General features: G+C 36.9%; 1 protein-coding gene across 2 annotated transcripts in view; it reads left to right on the forward strand.

Annotated features, from left to right (window-relative positions):
* Positions 1 to 17,951, forward strand: part of CCSER1 (coiled-coil serine rich protein 1) — a 446,682-nt gene that overhangs the window by 137,720 nt on the left and 291,011 nt on the right. The window lies entirely within an intron of this gene.

Genomic DNA, 17,951 nt, shown 5'->3' on the forward strand with positions numbered 1-17,951 from the left:
CTGATTTTATAATAGGGTAATACGAGGTCTTGGTAAGTCTAGCAGCTGCAATGGGGAATCCTGCATTTCCTTTGGCTGTGACATGGGATGGTGTACGGCCTAGTTTCTGAACAGAAAAACTCCTGCTAACTGTAGGGTTTAGAGAGACTTAAAATGTACCTGAGATTTGTACTTGATCATAAGTAGAGCTTTGAGTTTGTACTCTGTTGCGATACTCTGCTATGGCAGTGACATAGAATCATAGAATAGTTAGGATTGGAAAGGACCTCAAGATCATCTAGTTCCAACCCCCCCTGCCATGGGCAGGGACACCTCACACTAAACTCAAGGCTTCATCCAACCTGGTCTTGAACACTGCCAGGGATGGAGCATTCACAACCTCCCTGGGCAACCCATTCCAGTACCTCACCACCCTAACAGTAAAGAATTTCTTCCTTATATCCGGTCTAAACCCCTGCTGTTTAAGTTTCAACCCATTACCCCTTGTCCTATCACTACAGTCCCTAATGAATAGTCCCTCCCCAGCATCCCTGTAGGCCCCCTTCAGATACTGCAAGGCTGCTATGAGGTCTCCACGCAGCCTTCTCTTCTCCAGGCTGAACAGCCCCAACTTTCTCAGCCTGTCTTTGTATGGGAGGTGCTCCAGTCCCCTGATCATCCTTGTGGCCCTCCTCTGGACTTGTTCTAACAGTACCATGTCCTTTTTATGTTGAGGACACCAGAACTGCACACAGTACTCCAGGTGAGGTCTCACGAGAGCAGAGTAGAGGGGCAGGATCACCTCCTTCGACCTGCTGGTCATGCTTCTTTTGATGCAGCCCAGGATACGGTTGGCTTTCTGGGCTGTGAGTGCACACATGAAATTAGAGAGGAGTAATTTTCGCCCTCTTTTTTACCTGCTGTTTTCTGACCCTTCTTTCTTCATCCACCATACAGGTACCTGCTATAGGTATCCACTATAGTAGGTGTATGTAGTGCACATTCATGCAGACTTGTGTGGAAGTGGGGTTTATGAAACGTGTCTGTCATCTTTTGTTCTGGTCCCTACTTCGATGCAAATTTAGCAGTGGTTACAGATAAACTGCTTGAATTATGCTCGTGTTTCAACTGTTTTGTATATGATAATTCTGTTGATACATCTGAATTATCTCTATGATAATTTTATTTGACCGTTGTATTGTGCTTTTTAAACCTGTTTGCATATCTACTTATAGGATAAAATGTGTTCCATTTTATTTAGTAAAAAGCAAAGTAGCCAGAGAGTATAGAGTGTTGTAGCAGCAATATGCGTGTGATTATAGATCACTAAATTACTTGGAGCTAGGCTACAACAAACTACCTGCACAGCAAAGGCCTTTTCTAAACAGTACCGAGTAACACAACTGGTTACAGAAAGTAAACTGTGCAGAAACGTGGGACAAAAAGCTTCAGAAGCAAACATTATATTTTATGAGGAATCATAATTTTTAGATTTGTTCATTCCTGGGACCTGTTAGAAACAAATTAACTGGCAGAACCATTTTCTATAAATAAACTTCCCTAGCATATTGCACTTGGCCTCACTTGTGTTTTCCTCCTTTTTCATATTTCTAAAGCACTTAATTAAAAGTGATTGAAAAAGTGTGTCCAGTATATTATAAAGATACATAGCAGCTTCTGAAATAGCTGGGATTGTAATGCCTAAATGACATTATACTTGATATAATGTAATGCCTAAATGACATTGTACTTGACAGAAAATTAATTAAGATGGTGATGTGATACGACACATAATCTGTCTAATCTTGGCTTGTTATCCAGAACAAATGAGATGCTTTTAAAACAGAAGTATATACATTGTCTTTTAAAGAATAGTAATCATTTCTATTCTGAGCAGTAATGTAAAGACACACATTGCAATATGCTGTTGTCTTTGAACACGGGTGTTTATCTTATTAATATTTGCTCTTAGACATATTTATTTGGTGGTGGTTCTAGCTGCAGGAAAAAAAAGGATTTTCCTAGTTGTCACTGTTGGTTTTGAGTCATTCATTTGGAAGAAGAAGTTAGAAGGACAGAACCACAGCATAAATTGGCACAGTTTCACCAAATACAGCTGATATCTTTGTACTGGATTAGGATCTGGCACAAAATGGTTAGATGTGGCTGGTTGTAATTCATCATCTTTATTCATGTTAAGATACTGAGATAGGCTTTATTTTCAGTCTTTTGGCATTTACCTATCACTAAAGTACATAAAACCCTAGAGTTAGATACTGACATGTAAATGTTTTTGACAAGTTGCTTTTCTGATTGCTATATTAAGCTGTGGTCCTTTTCCAGGTTTTAAGACTTTTAAACAAAAATTCTTTCTAGTAATTCTGAATTAACCCATTCTCTGTTTTCACTTCTGGGCTTGTTTGTTTTCTCTAATAGGCCACTCCATCCAGACCTTAATAGAATTCTTCTAAGCTTCCTCATTTACATTATCAAATATTATTGATGTGATTTTTATAAGAATGGGAACACAGAAGTGATCAAGTGATCATGTCCAAGATACACAACCAGTTTAATGCAGAGCTTCAATCTTTTGTAAACTCACCAGATAGGAAGTGATCATATTTTTGTGCATGCATATATAAGCTATTGCAGATAACTGAGAAGCAATATATGTTTTTTAAAAGATCTGTAATCTTGGTCCCTTCATAAACAAGAAAAAAACAGAATACTCACTGAGGATGAGCCAGTACTATTATGGTAGAATTTATATTCTAATTGAATTTGAATAAAATGAAGGGGCTATTTAATTCTTTCTGTTGTGACCAGCCTGAAGAGTATACGCTTTTCTACAGTATTTGCTAGTGGCCAGTTTGTTGGACTCTTTGTAAAGGCCTCTTTAAGACAATGTGCTTGATAGTTTACCTGTGGGTTGCTTCACCAAAAATCAGTAAAGACTATCCCAGACATACAGACTTGTGAGCCTTCTCTTCCCTGTTGGTACATGCTGTCCATCATATATAGGATTCAGCTTGGTGTTATGTCAACTTTACATATTTAAGCAGTTTTGTAGCAATATTTGTTTACACACCTAAAATGTTCCTTATATTTTGCTATTACTTGAAAGGGATCTGTGCAGCTGACATTGACACTTGTATTGTACTGAAGTCAACTGGGGGCTGATGCATATGCTTCTAGATCTGTTGTGGAAATGGAAGTCTTTATGAAGTATAAAAATAAAACACAAAATGCTGCTTTTTGCATGGTAACCTTAAAATCATTCTCTTATGGAAGTCAAAGTTATCAACAGGACTGTGACTATTTGTAGCTTAATAAAATTCCTGTTGATATTTTGCATACTGATGCTGATTATATTAATACTGATATATATATATTACACTGAATATATATGATTATTATATTACCGATTATGGCACTTATTTGGTTAAGGCCATCAGTCCTAGAACCATGTTACAATTCACTTGTGCTCCACTTTGCCCCTTTTAAGGAATTCTGTGGGTGATTGCTACAGGGGAAAATGTTCCAAGAGAAGCTCCATTTGGTATTTTAACAAATAAGTTGAAATATCAAAAAGTTGTAATTGGAAAATAATTCAGGTCTTTCTCTGGTTGTTATGGAGGGATAACTAATGAATGGGGCAACTTCATTCTCTTCAAGAGCCTATGAAAATCTGTAAGAAGTCAAATGACATGATGTGATGTTAGCCTTCATATTTTTTGACTTGAATATCACAAACTATTTTTTGGTCACAGGGCTGTATGCAGCAAGCTGTATCACTGAAACAGCAGTTCTGAAGTGTAGTTCCACAGTCAATAAATACAGTTGATGGGTTGGTAAATGTGAATTGAGAAAGTCTATTAACTGCCATTAGGGGCTCCAGATTTTTAGAGACTCTTGTTAGTTATGGCCTGATTTACAATAGCTTCTGCTTCTAGCTGCTGTGGTTAAAAAGTACAGTATTTGCTAGGCTGAGCATATATCTTTTTGACTTTCTACTGAAGTTGACAATAGTAATTCAACAAAATAATTGTATTGATTTACCATAATTTTAGTGAGCATTTATGAACGGACAATGAGATACTGTTGGAAGGATTTCTGGGATAAATGGCTGCTAAGGAGCAAGTTTTAGATGAGGAGCTAGTAGCCAATTGGCAGGCAAGGAGACTTTCTTCCAGAAAGTGGAATGCTGTATAAATTAAGATACAGAGTTAGAAAGGAGAAAGAGACAAAGGTCTGTTACCTCTTCCGTTGTTTATGATGCTTTCTTTTTTTAAATTTATTACTTCAACCCATTTTTTGCTCCTGTTTTTGTTCTGTCCTCTCAGCTTTGCCCTAAATGAGCTCTTTGTCCTCCAGCAGCATCCTCATGAAATGTGTTCCCTCAAAAGGGCACTGTGAACCTTGATAAGTACAAGAAAATTAAAAAATATCCCTAACTTTTTCTATAACCATACAATTGAAGATAAGGAGATACCTGCAAACCTCATGTAGGTGCCTCTAATTTGAATGTAGACTTCTGTGCTCTTCAAGTCTTAGCATAGCTTTAGAAGTCTGCAACTCCCTTGGTCCTGATCTCTCCATAAGTGAGTTTACTGCATTAATCTGCTACTTTTGTTTCTGTTTAAAAGGCTACTGCCGAGATAAAGAATTTAAGACAAATGTTTTATTATCCCACCTAACACAATTGCTTTTAAATTTAATAAAATAATATTTATAGAGTACTCAGTGAATGTAGAGCACTACTGCACAAAAATGCAAAGCATTAATCAACTTGATTCACTGAAGTTTCTGCATACTGTTCTTAATCTGGAATGTTTAAAACTAAGCATAAGATGACATACATGATGAGCCTTGAGCATGCCTTTTTATTACTCTAAGTAAATTAGACTTTTAAAATATGCTACCATGTTGATTTCCTGTTGTAGAATAATGAAGTTAGTGGTTTCTGTAGCAGCAAACCATTGCTGGTTTATAGAAAGTGACAGCATTAATTTGATCTCATTTAGTTTCCTTTTCCCAGGTGAAACATGACTGATTCCAAGTATTGATTATGTATAAGGAAGACCTATATATTCAGTGATACGAGCAGTGGGGAATTTATTCAAGTAATGCCCATTCATGTGGGTGAGTTGTATGCTTGTGTTGTACCATAGCCTATTGAGAAACTAAATACTTGATTTTGTAGGGTTAGTGCTGTCATTAAATGATGACTACAGTAAACAGTAGCCTTTTCTTAAAGTTTACAAGGCCATAGATATCCACGGTATTTTTTAAATTTCTTAGCTATTTGCCACAGGTGTCATAAAACTGGTGCCCCTGTGTCTTTCTACAAAGATGTATGTGTGTATCTGGAATCTGTAGCAAGTGAACCAGCTGAATTCAGGGTGTCTGCTCCAGGTACCAGATATTAAGCACATGCACGTGTCATCTCCACATCAGGGTCTGCACTACATAGTGACTATTCATGAGTGTGATACTGATTATTTGGGTACCCTGACTGGCTTGCTGCATTCATCACGTGGTTGCTTGGATGCTTGCTGAATAGTTTTGAATAATGTAACTGGCTATATTTTTTAGAAGAGATTTGTCTTTGAATGGAGCTTAAACCATTTTGGATTTAATGCCTCATCTGTAAAGCAGTGATCTAACATATTTCAGAAATTATTTGTCTTGTTTGCTTATTTTGGAAAAAATGAAGTAAAAGTGGAAATATGAAAGGGCATTTTAGCATCCATCTAATTATTGTTCAGCTCCTAAAAAACACTTTCAGAGACAGGGCACATTTTGTTCAAACCAAAGACCATCTCTGTTAGAAGTTTCTAAAGTCTCTGCTTAATTCTATATGTGGTAATACATGTTTTCGTACTTGCTTGAGGCTTAAGAATTTGAAAGAGTATATGTGACTTGAGAAAATGTCATGGTGGAAGTGGCTTTTATGTGCTCTATGTATTTTCTTCTATTACTTCTTTTATTATTGAGGAAGAAGGGCCTTGGTTTAGCTTTTGTTAATATAACTGAAAGGAATGAGCATATGAAGTTCTGATGTAGTAGTATCACTCTTACAATGTAATGCTTGCTTGTATATAACTAATAAAAAATAGAAAAGTAGTTGTTAAACAGATGCTCTTTATGTTGAAACTGTAATGCCCTGGTGTGGTGTTGGCTTAGAACTGTCAGCAATGAGCAGGGAGAGACACGTTTTAGTGAGGTGATTGGGAACTGTGTGCTCCAGTCTTTGTCATGTGTTTGTATTAGGTTGTTTTTATGTAGTGCACATTAGTATGACCAAAAGCATGTGTTGGCCTAGAGTACCCTCTGACCACACAAATGTTTGGATTTCTTAATTCAAAAAAAATGTATTATTGATTTGACAGATTACTGTCTGGGTTTTGCAAACTTCCAAGAGCAAGGTAGAAACCTCATTTTGTTTTTTTTGAGGTGGATGCACAATTTATGCTTATTTAAATGTCAAATTAGTTATCAGATTATGATTTTTTTAGTATCATAATTATGTTAGATACTAGCAGCTTTGCCAATAAAAAGGCAGTATAGTTGTTTTTTAGGAAGTAAGAGTTGGGAGTTTTTATTGTATTTATTTTAAAGCCAGATAGCCTGCAGATCAATTGCATCACTAGCCAGTCAAGCTAAAGTGTTGGTGTAATGACCCAGTGATATTAATTAGGTAGTTGCTGGGTTGTTTTGAATGTGATGAACAAGCTGTGTGAAAATTCTGTGGTGGGTTTGGAGTTCCTCCTGTGCCTAGTAATTAAATGCACTAATTATTTTTATTAATTTTTTAATGGAGGGTAAGACTGCTGAGCAAAACCCCTTTGGTGTTTTGAGTGGGTTTTTTTGACCAGGAATGGGAGAAATACAAATGCTATAATGGAAATGTACAGAAAAAATCAGTGCTGATACTGGGTCGTTAACACAGGTAGCTACAAACTGTAAAACCGAAATAAATTTGCTTGCTTATGAAATGTGAAAGATCATCTAAATGCAATAAGAGAATAGATAAAACATGTTTTACTTATAAATTATACTACTCTGGCAGCAAAACACCAAAAGCCAGCTCCTCACTTATGGTGGATCAGCTGGCATTCATTGAAACCACAAGTGTATTAGCATGCCTGAAGCAGGGGCCTTGCAGGGTGCCTTTGGATCATAGATCAGCCCTCAGCCAGCCAAAAGGTGGCTCTTGTTGGAAGCCTGGAGTCAGCATCAAGTTTTACGGAGGACAGCGTGGGCAGCAAGCTCTGACACTAGCCCTGCTGCTGTTTGGGTGGATGGTATCTCATTTTGTAAGACAGTGGCACTGGCTTGCATAGAAGCTCAAAAGGGGCAAATACCAATTGCTGGATGCTTTTCCTGCGATTTCTGGCAAAGCAGACCTGCTCCCAAGCAGACATTGTCTTTGAAAGTCTGCCAAAGTGCCCATGTTTGTCAGTGCAAGGAAAGCAGACTTTTCAATGTTTTTAATTTGCCTTTAAATAGAGAATAGGAAAAAAACCCAAACTATCCTAACTATACTTTTGTCAGACAACTGCTTAGAAGCAGAGATAAGAAACTTGAGTCATTTGTATGTATTGCTTTACTCATGAATGTATCTTTGGCAACAAATTATGTTTCTGTGTTTAAAAACAAGGACACATTTTGATTTTTAATTGGCACTGGGCACCCAATTCCTTGAGTTCTCCTGAAAGCTTCACCGTTCCCAAATGCCACCTTTAGAGGTGTATATGTTATAGAACAGGTTAAACGAGGGCAGCAACTCTTTGGTTTTCTGCTTGATATGTGTGATAACATTTCAGTTTATATTTACAGGTTTGAAGAAAAGAGACATTGTGATGTTAAAGTAACAAAGAGATCTGTGTCTCTGCCAAAAAAGGAGGTTCACAGATTATTTAGCTCAGTAGCATCTTGCATCGTCACTCCAGATTTTGGACAATAAGGTAATGAAAGCACAGTGAGCACTACTAATAATGACTGTAACAAGAACTGATGCATGACTTAGCTACATTACTTATACCACTATATAATAACCTGATAACAGTGTGGCCAGCCTCATTTCACCTGTACATCCATTTTCCAGTGTGGCTTTGAAGTACGGAATGGAGAGTCACATGCACTCGTTTCTCCATAACTAAAAAAAGCTAGAAACAGGGATTTTTGTATTTTCAGACCAACCTATGCTACTAGGCTACACATTTTCCCTGAGCATTGTTTAATAAATCTTACACAGTAATGAAGTAACTTCAGGTCTCTAGGGAAATGCAATAATCTTTAACTGTTCTAGCCATGATCTACAGCTTCTGAAAGAGCACTGGCCATGAAGGAAAGGAAAGGTATTTTTCCAGACTCTACAGTGAAAGAATAGGTAGCATTATCAGATGTGAAAAGCGTATTTGTTATTCAAAAATTGTGTGCTTGTGACTAGGTGTGTTATTAGGAGTCTTGAAGCTTAGGTTACTGAAAATAAGGAGAGGAAATAATGACTAGGAAAGTTGTTACTGTTAAATTAGAATGAAGCTAAATAGAAGTCCTAGGCTAATATAAGGTTAGTCCTCCAGCATCCTGGAGCAACCTGGTCCATATTCTGGAAAAGAAATACTGAGTTGAGAGTCCTATTTTTGTTCTCTTATTTCTATAAATGAATGTTGTAATCTCATTCCAATTTTAACTAAAGAAAACCCCACAACACAGACCTCCTGCCAATTTAGCTTAAAACTCATTTAGTATATTTTACCTGAAAAGTTGAGTTGCAAACCAGCCTAGCTGATAAGCTGCAGGAGGCATGTAAGGCTAGTTTCTAGCTGTGCTTCTCTCAGAATATGTTTAAAGCATGTCTTAGATAATACAGATAATTGGCCTGTGCTATGTGTTCTCAGTGAATAAAGGAAAAATACTGTGTTTCCTGAGAAAATTAGTATTTTTAGCTCTTTTTGGTGTGAAGAGGGGTGAAGGGCTGATAGTGTTCAAATGGTCAGTATGTTGGGTTCCTTTCTTGGCTGATACAAATTTTATTAATGATATGTACTTGTAAGTCCTATTCAGTTAAATGAAGCAGTTAGAAGATCAGCATCACAGGACATCACATCATAATTCAGATGCCAAGAGGATTTTCCTTCATAAATAGACAAAAAGGGCAAAAGAGCACAGTCCTCAATTCTAGGGTCATAAAAGAACATTGAGTGAGATGCATTTGTATGGAGTAATTAGAGTCAGAGTCTGTATCTCCATTTCCTGTTCTTTCATAATTATAGTGTGACATTTAGTTACAATTCCTCATTCATATTGGTATGCTCAGCCATCATTTACTGCAAGCACCAGGACAGTAATTAAATTAGGCATACTGTCTTTCTACATTCCTTTGATTTTATACATACATTAAGATGAAACATCTTTAATACCTGCAGGCAGAAAAGAAATGCAATAATAAACATTTTGACAAATCAAAGCATGCCATCATATTTAAAGCAATTCTGCATTTTCAGATGGCAAAATTGAAGTAGGGTGCCAAATGCTGCTTTTCTGTCTCGCTTTGTAAGTTTACAAAGATCTGGACAGGATGTCTTGCCAAAATGGAAATGTGATAAGACCTTGAGAGGAGCATGCTGTTTCTTTCTCAGTTTTCTGTGAGTACAACCAAGAGATTTAGGGACTAAGAGGAACAATTACGAGCTCACAATTATTCTGCATAACAGCTGTAACTCAGTTTATATAAAAGCAATTGCATTTTCTTATAACTTCTGCAGTGGTCCTAATTCAAGATTAAACAAGCAATGTGTGTCTAGAAAGTTAAAATAATGACTTTTGATATTTTGAAGTATTTATCTCTGGGATCCTTGTAGGTCCACTCAAAGATAGAAAGGGGTGGTCTGACAGTGAAAGGTAGAGTCTAGGTCTTCTGGATTTAGCTGGGCTCTTTGAAACATATTTCTGGTATTACTGTAAGCTAGTCACTTTGTTGCATTATGTAGAAAGGGGTACTCCTGTAGTTATGGGGACTTGGCATTCAAGTTTGAGAGAACTCAAGATGTTGGGATTGAGCTGTATTAATGACTAGAGTTACTACGGTGTTTAGAGGCAAATTGTGTTATATTTTGTGCTACTTCATATGTCATTCCAGGAAGTTGGAGCTGACACTGCCACTGCTGTTGCTGGTGTGTCCGGTAACTACTGTTATTCCTTCTGTTATTTTTCTTTTCTGCTGACAAAAAGCCAAAGCAAACCTCGAGTTCCTTCGTAATAGGAGGAAAAAGTATTGCAAAAGCCTATCATAGTAATCAACTAAAGCGTGGGCTCAAATAAATTAATTCTTAACTCTTACCACAATTGTACCTACTGGCCATTATTACTCAAAGTTTGGGTCATACCTGTTGTAGTGTTTGAAAATATTAGTTGACTTCATTGTTGTACCTGAGTTTCTTGTGGTGAGAGAGCTTGTTGTCCCTTCTTTTGTCCCAATGAGGATTCTATCAAATATATAATATTGTTTGGATCTTTCCAATTTTTATTTCTGTTTTTACCTTCATCTTCCCTTGATGGGGAAGGAACTCACACACACACACACACACACACACACACACACACACACACATACAAGACATGCAGGTGAGTGAGCCCTGAGAGTTGATGCAGCTTAGTTTCAGCTTTAGGAGGGAAGTCAATAGGTAGAAAGGATTTCAGAAGTAGGTCAGGGTGACATAGGCTTCCTGAGCATGTTTTGGCCTCTCAGAGACTCCCAGAAGTTTGTGCTTTTGGATTGTATAGCTTAGCTAGTTTTCTGTAGTGTGTTATAAAGAGGGAAATTGTGCATCTCTTTGTCAAAGAAACAATTTGAATTAAACTCTGACAGATGACTGTGAAGGAATTTTGTGGTTTTACCTTCTGTACTTAGGCTTACTTTAGGGTTGTTCGATCTGACCCAAAGTGAAGAATGCCTTGCCATTATTATCTCACACACCTGATTTCAAAGTCCTTCCATGAAACCCTTTCTGTAGGAAACAACTTTAAAATGAAAGTTTGTCAAAGCACAAAGTGGTTAGAGAGACTGGGATGTGGGCAGGTTGCTGGACAGCTGGAGGTGATGTGCTGGTACTTCAAGGATCCACAAATGTGTATGTGAACCCAGAGTGGAGAAGGGTGTGCTTGCACTAGTGACCTTAAGTCTTCACCAGCCCAAGAGGAAGAAGAGACCTAGCTGGCTATGTTTGTATTTTATATAGGTCTTCTACACATAGGTGCTGTTGAAGGCAGTGCCTTGTCTGCGCAGTCAGCGTGTCCAGCCATGTCAGTGTCCTGAGTGTGTCTGTGTATCTGTGATACACAAACTCATTTTCTCTATTGGTTGAGGCTGCAAATGCGTGAGTGGCAGCATCATCATTCAGGCTGGAGCATAGACATCCCAACTGAGCCCCTGTGGCTGGGAAGGAGAGATGTCTCCAGCCCTGGAGGCACTGGAGGCAGCAGGCCTGTGCAGCATCCCGCTGCCCACAGTACTGTGTGTATCTGCTGAAAGTAGCATGTACATAAATGTATGTACCTACAGTAGTATGTATGTAAATGTAAAACATACTTGACAAACCAAAAGCATTTCTTCTAGCTGATTTGAGGTTTTAAATGCGTTATTTCTTCACACCTAGCTTTTGAGGAACTGTGGTGACAGGTGGTGTTTGTAACACAGTAAATGCTGAATCTGCAAGAGTGAGAAATAAAACAAAACATTGATGGCAAATGAGTGTAGTACTTTTTGTTTGGAGGATGCGTAATGCGCTCATTTTCTTTTCACTTTCTATGTATTTCCAGCTCCACAAATGCAGTTCACATATGTTTGGGGTTGTTTTTTTTGGTGGTGTTTTTGCAAAGGTTAAGGAAATAAGAGAGGCCCTAGGGCCTGAGAAACATGTATGGGAAGAGGAAAAAAAAAGAAAAAAAAGGTAAGTGTGGGTAGTAAATTTCTCTTTATTATAGTAGGATGTGATTTTGCTGACTGTCAAAAGCCCAGGCAACATGGTTAACCTGCTGAAGATCTTCCTGAGTTGACCAATTCTTATTTCACAGTTTTTCTTTATAAAAAAGTGATTTATTGTAAAAATACACTACTCTGGAAGTTGAAAAGCAGTCAGCAGATAAAATGAAAATACAGCTGTGTTGTAATATTATTTTTGTGCTTTTTCCCAAAATGGCTAGTTTAACAGAAAATAGTTTTGACAAGCCTTTGTATTTCTAATGCATTTTCTCAGTGAATAAAACACAAAAACCCCCTCATATTTTTAAGGTTCAATTTCATTGTTTTCTTCCCTACTCAATCTTTAATTTGTTTGTTTGACTTGTTTGGAGATTTTTGCAGCATGAGGAGCTCAGGAAAATATATTCTTTATGCTTCTTAATATAACATTACTGACATGATGTACTCATAAATTATGTTTTCTAGTGTAGAATGAGACAGATACATTAGTTGACCATCTTACTGTCAATGTATATTAGATGAAATGCAAATAGCTCCTGGTTCTGAGGATTTTCAATCAAAGCCCTTCAATCTGCAAGCAGAGCACACCTGTATTCACAGATGCACTGTTCAGAGCTGTGTGGAGTTACTTGCATGCAGAAACTGGTGACTGTCATTGTGTGCATCTGGAAGGTCTGGTTTTGCCTGTGGAAGAAAGACATTGCCTTGTACTACGTCGTTGACTCTTGTACCATGATCCTTTGACACTGAGTTATCACTGACAGAAAATAGCAGGGGTAACGAGGGAAAATGAATAGAGCTAAGCAGGAAAAATGGCAGAAAAATAACATATTTTGGAATAAAGTTCCTTTAGATTTCCTTTACAATGATACATGGCAAGCAGCTTTAAAGAACTTCTCAAACTCTCATAAGTTTTGGATACCAGCGGAAGTATTATTCTGTCACTCTATCCTGAAGAGAAATCAGCAGGTTGAATGAAGTCCAGGTGTATGACCTTCAGCCTGCAAGGATCATAAGTAGGAGCTCCGTAATGCAAGCAATGCTTGCAATGTGTGCTGTTCCCCATGCTCTCCACAGCAAACAGAGTATGTGTAGGAAGTGAGGCAGAGGTAAATTGCATGGTATGTCTAGTCTCACAATAGCCTAAGCTCTTATTTAATTGCAAGAAAAGCTCCTGAGGATTTTTACTCTTGGCATACAGGAGTAATGAGCCATTGAATCAGCTCAGTAACAGGTGTTAGAAGGGTGGCAAAGGGAACACAGTGAGCCCAGAGGAGGTAACAGAAAAGGCTGTGCTTTCTGCTAGTGTGAGAATTTATGTTCCCCAGATTTTGTAACTGTAAGTAAAAGTCACTTTCAGTTTTATGACTTTCTTCTTAAATACAAATGAGGTCGTTTTGGTCACCCCCACCCCCTCACTCCCCCAGTCACATTTAGAATGTCGTTTCGCTTTTCTTTCCTGACAAGCTTTCTGTACTTTCTTGGAAGTTGCAGGAGCCTATGTTATTGTAGATGACATTTGGATTTATTATGATTGCAACTCTACCCTATAAAATCAGTTACTTCTTTTGCAAGTTCAGCTCATTTTAGAAGTGTTGTGCAAAAAAACCCTTACTTGTTCATCTTTAGTCCTTCTCTTGACCTAGTTCTGCTTAGTTCCTATTAAAACCTTTATTTTGATAGGCTTCCTTCTGCTTTATATTCTTGTACCTCAATATATGAGGCTTGAACAATATGGACAGACTGCATATTTTCTACCTTCAGTTACTTCTTGATTTTGGGTAACTGTTCAGGTGACAGCATATATTGAAACTGTAGGTCAAAGATAGCAAATCTTGCTTGTGTCCAAGCTTAAGAGTCCACACAACCAAGACAGATTTTACTGCTATAGCAGTGGAGAATGCTGCCTCCCAGTAGACTATTTTGTTTCTTGTTGTAGAATATAATCACTGTGATTATTTAATAGCACTAGTTGTATTTATAAACAACAGGTTAGGCATACTGGAATCGGCAGATCTCCTTAGAGACTGGCCTACTTTCTAATTATGTGTGGGGATGAATTTTCCATATATTTATTGCTCCAAAAATATATTCGAGATTTTGATATCATTAGGATGTAGCTCCCTGCCTTTACTGTTCTATTTAAATCCCTGTCTGTATCAAGGATGACTCAGCGTGTTTCACATTTACTGCTTATCCCTTTGATTTCTTTTTTAAAGTTCATTATAGATTCAGTTCTCTTCAGTGTCCTTACTTATTTGTATATATGCATATTCGCTAGTTTGTGGGGAAATACATTACTAGTATATCAAAGATCACTTAGACATCTTCCCTTTGGGAAGCGACAGTTGTTCAGTGCTTCCAGAATTTGCTGTGAAAGCATCTCAGAGGAGCATTAAGCTCTTATTTAGCCTAAGGCACGTAACTATCTCCACTTAAGTCAGTGGGATCATACACTTCAGATTTAAGCTCATCCATAAGTGACCTTGGTCCTACAAGCTTCAACACGGTTCGTATGGTGTCCCCTGTGAGACTGAGTTTTTATAGCTCTTCAGTTGCCATCATTTGCCTTTAATTATATTATGGCTAAAGAGTAAGTATGTAGCATATGCTTGTATATAATATATAAAACATATATATAAAACATATGTATAAAATATAGCATATTGTGGCTATATTTAAGTACAGAATTGCTAACAGGTATTGTAGAAGACTAAACTGCATAGCCCAGCTGAGGAAATGTATACCTACAGATAGCTGAGATATGTACTCATTTCTTCTGAATTGTAGTAGTAATAGTGGCATAGTTTAGAGGAACAAAAGGTCATATTATTAAATGAGTAATGATTACTTTTCGTAAAATAAATTTGGGGATACTGGCTGGCTGTTTAATTACATGTGTTTTCTAGGCATTGACATGAAAGCAAAAGATCTGAAGATACCACAAAATGCTTGTTTATATTGCAAAGAAAATTAGAGTTGGTAGCAAAGCATGGTATGCTTATTTCAATTAAATTAATGTTAATATCTTTTCAAGAAAAAAATCCTTCAGAAGGTACTCTTCTCTAGTGAAGCTTAGCCCATGCAAACTCTGCTATTTTCCCAGGCCAATGAGGGGTCATTCCTGCCTCATTCTTAATCATCCAAGCAGTGTAGAAATAGTTAATAGGAAGACTTTACTCCTAATAAATACTTTGTTTAAACAAAAATTTATATAATTGCCATTTTTCACTAGTCTGAGAAGACCTTGAAAACAGATATGTAGGAAAGGGAGGAAAACCCACAGCAAAAATAGGTTCATTTCGATGAGGTTCATTTAAAATCTCAGCATGCCTTTTAACCATCTAGACTCCTGTTTAAGAATTGTTGTGCAATTGGTTAAGGAAGAACGAATTAGGAGTAGGTCCCTCACTGTCTCTCTTAAATAAATTACTATTTTATTTCTGTTTCAAAATGGTAGTGTCTGATTATTGTGCATCTAACAGAAGGAATTGTTGAGCCCAATGTCAATTATTTTTATAGTAATTTCTACTGGAATTGCCACAAGTCAGCCTAGAAAGTGCTATGATCTGGTTTCTCCTGAAGAGAAGCTTTGTCTTCTTGGCAGCCTTGTTGGCATATGTAGATTCCTACTTAACTAAATCTGAGTGAGGAATTCTTAACAGGGATATTTGATTTTTTTTTCTTACCTAAACCAAAGACTATGGCATCAGTTTTATTTCTGAACTTTTTGAGCACGTATTTTCCAATAAATTGTCCTAGTAGGTGACTAAAACTGTTATTCCCGTTTTCTTCTTTATGTGCTCTACTTGTATTTTCTAAAGATTATTTTGAGCACAGGATTTTTTACAGATTTTCCATCTCTGACATGAGCTATATGAACATCTGGAATACCTCCACTAGGAAAAATGAGTCAAAACCCAATGAAAGACTTAAGTGAGTGTATTTTGAAAGAGTTTGTGTTGATGTAGAATTGAATCACAATTTCTGGAAAAGCAGTTTTGTCTCAACAAGCAGGGGCTGGATGTACTGAGTTTTAATGGTATCTATCTACCAGAGTAAGCGGTCTGTGCTGTTAAGTGCTTTAACCTCTAGTCCTTACAGTTCTTGTTATGTACCAAGTAATCAAATCACTTATGGAGGTATCACGCGCTGATTAAAGTGGTTTTATGGAGCACTCACCCTGCAAGTGTAAGATGTTATGGTTTAATAAAAATCAAAATACCGTTTGTGTTTTTTTCATCTGATGCAGTTCAGTATACAGGATATGTATGAATGCAAAAATAAAGCAAGTTAAGTATCGTCTCCTTATAGGAGGAAAAGATATATGAAGCCATTGTTCTTTAGGTTGTCAGCAATGTGCTGATGCGGGTTTCCATATTTAGCCAGACTTGGCTTTCTCAGTATTTTTGTTTTGTTTATTTGGCTTGGTTTGTTTTTTTTTTTTTCCTTGCTATTCATAGGCATCATTCGGTGTAGTACAGCTGTTCAAACTGCAAGAATGAGCTAACAACTTTGTATGCCTTTCAGTGTACCTGTTTTTAAAATAATAGTCACTGTGCTGTCTGAGCAGAGGATAGGATTTAGATTTTTTTTTTTTTCTGGGGAGTGTTTTTGCAGTCTTTCACCTTAGAATTTAATGTGGTAACTTAAAAGGGTCTAGTTGTATTTTCCATAGAAAATACCATAGGGAGTATTGCACTGTATTATTGTCCAGCTTTGGACTCTTTTCTGTGTTATATTCTTGTTTGTTTGTTTTGTTTGATTGTTTTTTTTTTCCCCCCAAACCCCTTTTCCTTAAGTGGTACACATTCTGAAAAATTATCATGTACTATCCTGAGAAGATTTAAGTATATTTGTATAAGAAAACAGAAACCAAGACTTTATGTTGAAAATACTTAAACCTCCTTGTTAATTTTCTTAATTCTTGAGGCTGTAGTAGTGCACTGCTGCCAGGTCACTGCTGATTATCACTTCTGCAGTTTGTCACCTGAAAATGAGAGTAAGAGTGGTTCACATATTCTGGCGGTGACACTATAGATGTTTTAAAAAGGGAGTTCTTGTGAACACTGTGACAGTTACTCAGTTTCTAATGAAGAAGTATAGTCTTGATGTTCACTCATCTTCAAGGAACAAGTTTTCTCTTCCTGTTAATGTAGCAAATGGGTTTTGTGGTTGTCTTCTAGGAATCTTGTCATGCCCAGTAGCACTTGCTCAGTATCTGGAAAGTAGTTTGGAAGGGAACCTAATGTTCAATACATTCAATACAAATGGTTTGCTTTTTCCAGCATTTTTTGTGAAATGAAATCTTGCATCAATAAGATAATGATAAACCTTCTTAGATGAATATTGGTTTTGAGAACAACAACAAATATTTTGTATTCTCCATATAATTTTAAAAGCAGATCTATTTCAAAGAAAAATTTATTAAGAACTTAGTTTCAGTTTCCAAATGGATGCAGAATTGTGCTTTGTTTTTGAAAGTATCTCCAGCCAACTGTTTGCTAAAGATCTAATTTGCTTCAGTTTTAAAATGCAAAACAGATGTATTTTGTTATTGTATCAGGCTGTCCTTCTTGTCCTTTTGTTTGGTGCTTTATGATGCTAGAGTTGATACAGCTCTAATGGAACTGTGGAGGGGCAAGGATAACCTGAATTTCATAGATTCATATCTTCTAGTGTAGGCTTGCTGGTTTCCTTTGAGATATAGTATGTTATGTATACTAAAACAAATGGAGGTAAAATATCATTGGGATTTTTAATTTAGTCAAGTACTGTAATTTTGAATAGGTGACTATTGAGTCAGATGAAAGAATTCCCTTCCAGTGACTTTGGAAAGTGACATTTGATTTATGTTCTTCTTCATATTTATACCCAGCAGGGAACTGTCTGGTAATGTGAGATTTCACATATCTTTCACATAATTTGGAGATATTCTAATAACTTCATTAGCTATTCTATTCTAAGAGCTTCCAATAGATTG

This window comes from Melopsittacus undulatus, chromosome 7, assembly GCF_012275295.1.
Source record: "Melopsittacus undulatus isolate bMelUnd1 chromosome 7, bMelUnd1.mat.Z, whole genome shotgun sequence".
NCBI lineage: Eukaryota > Metazoa > Chordata > Aves > Psittaciformes > Psittaculidae > Melopsittacus > Melopsittacus undulatus.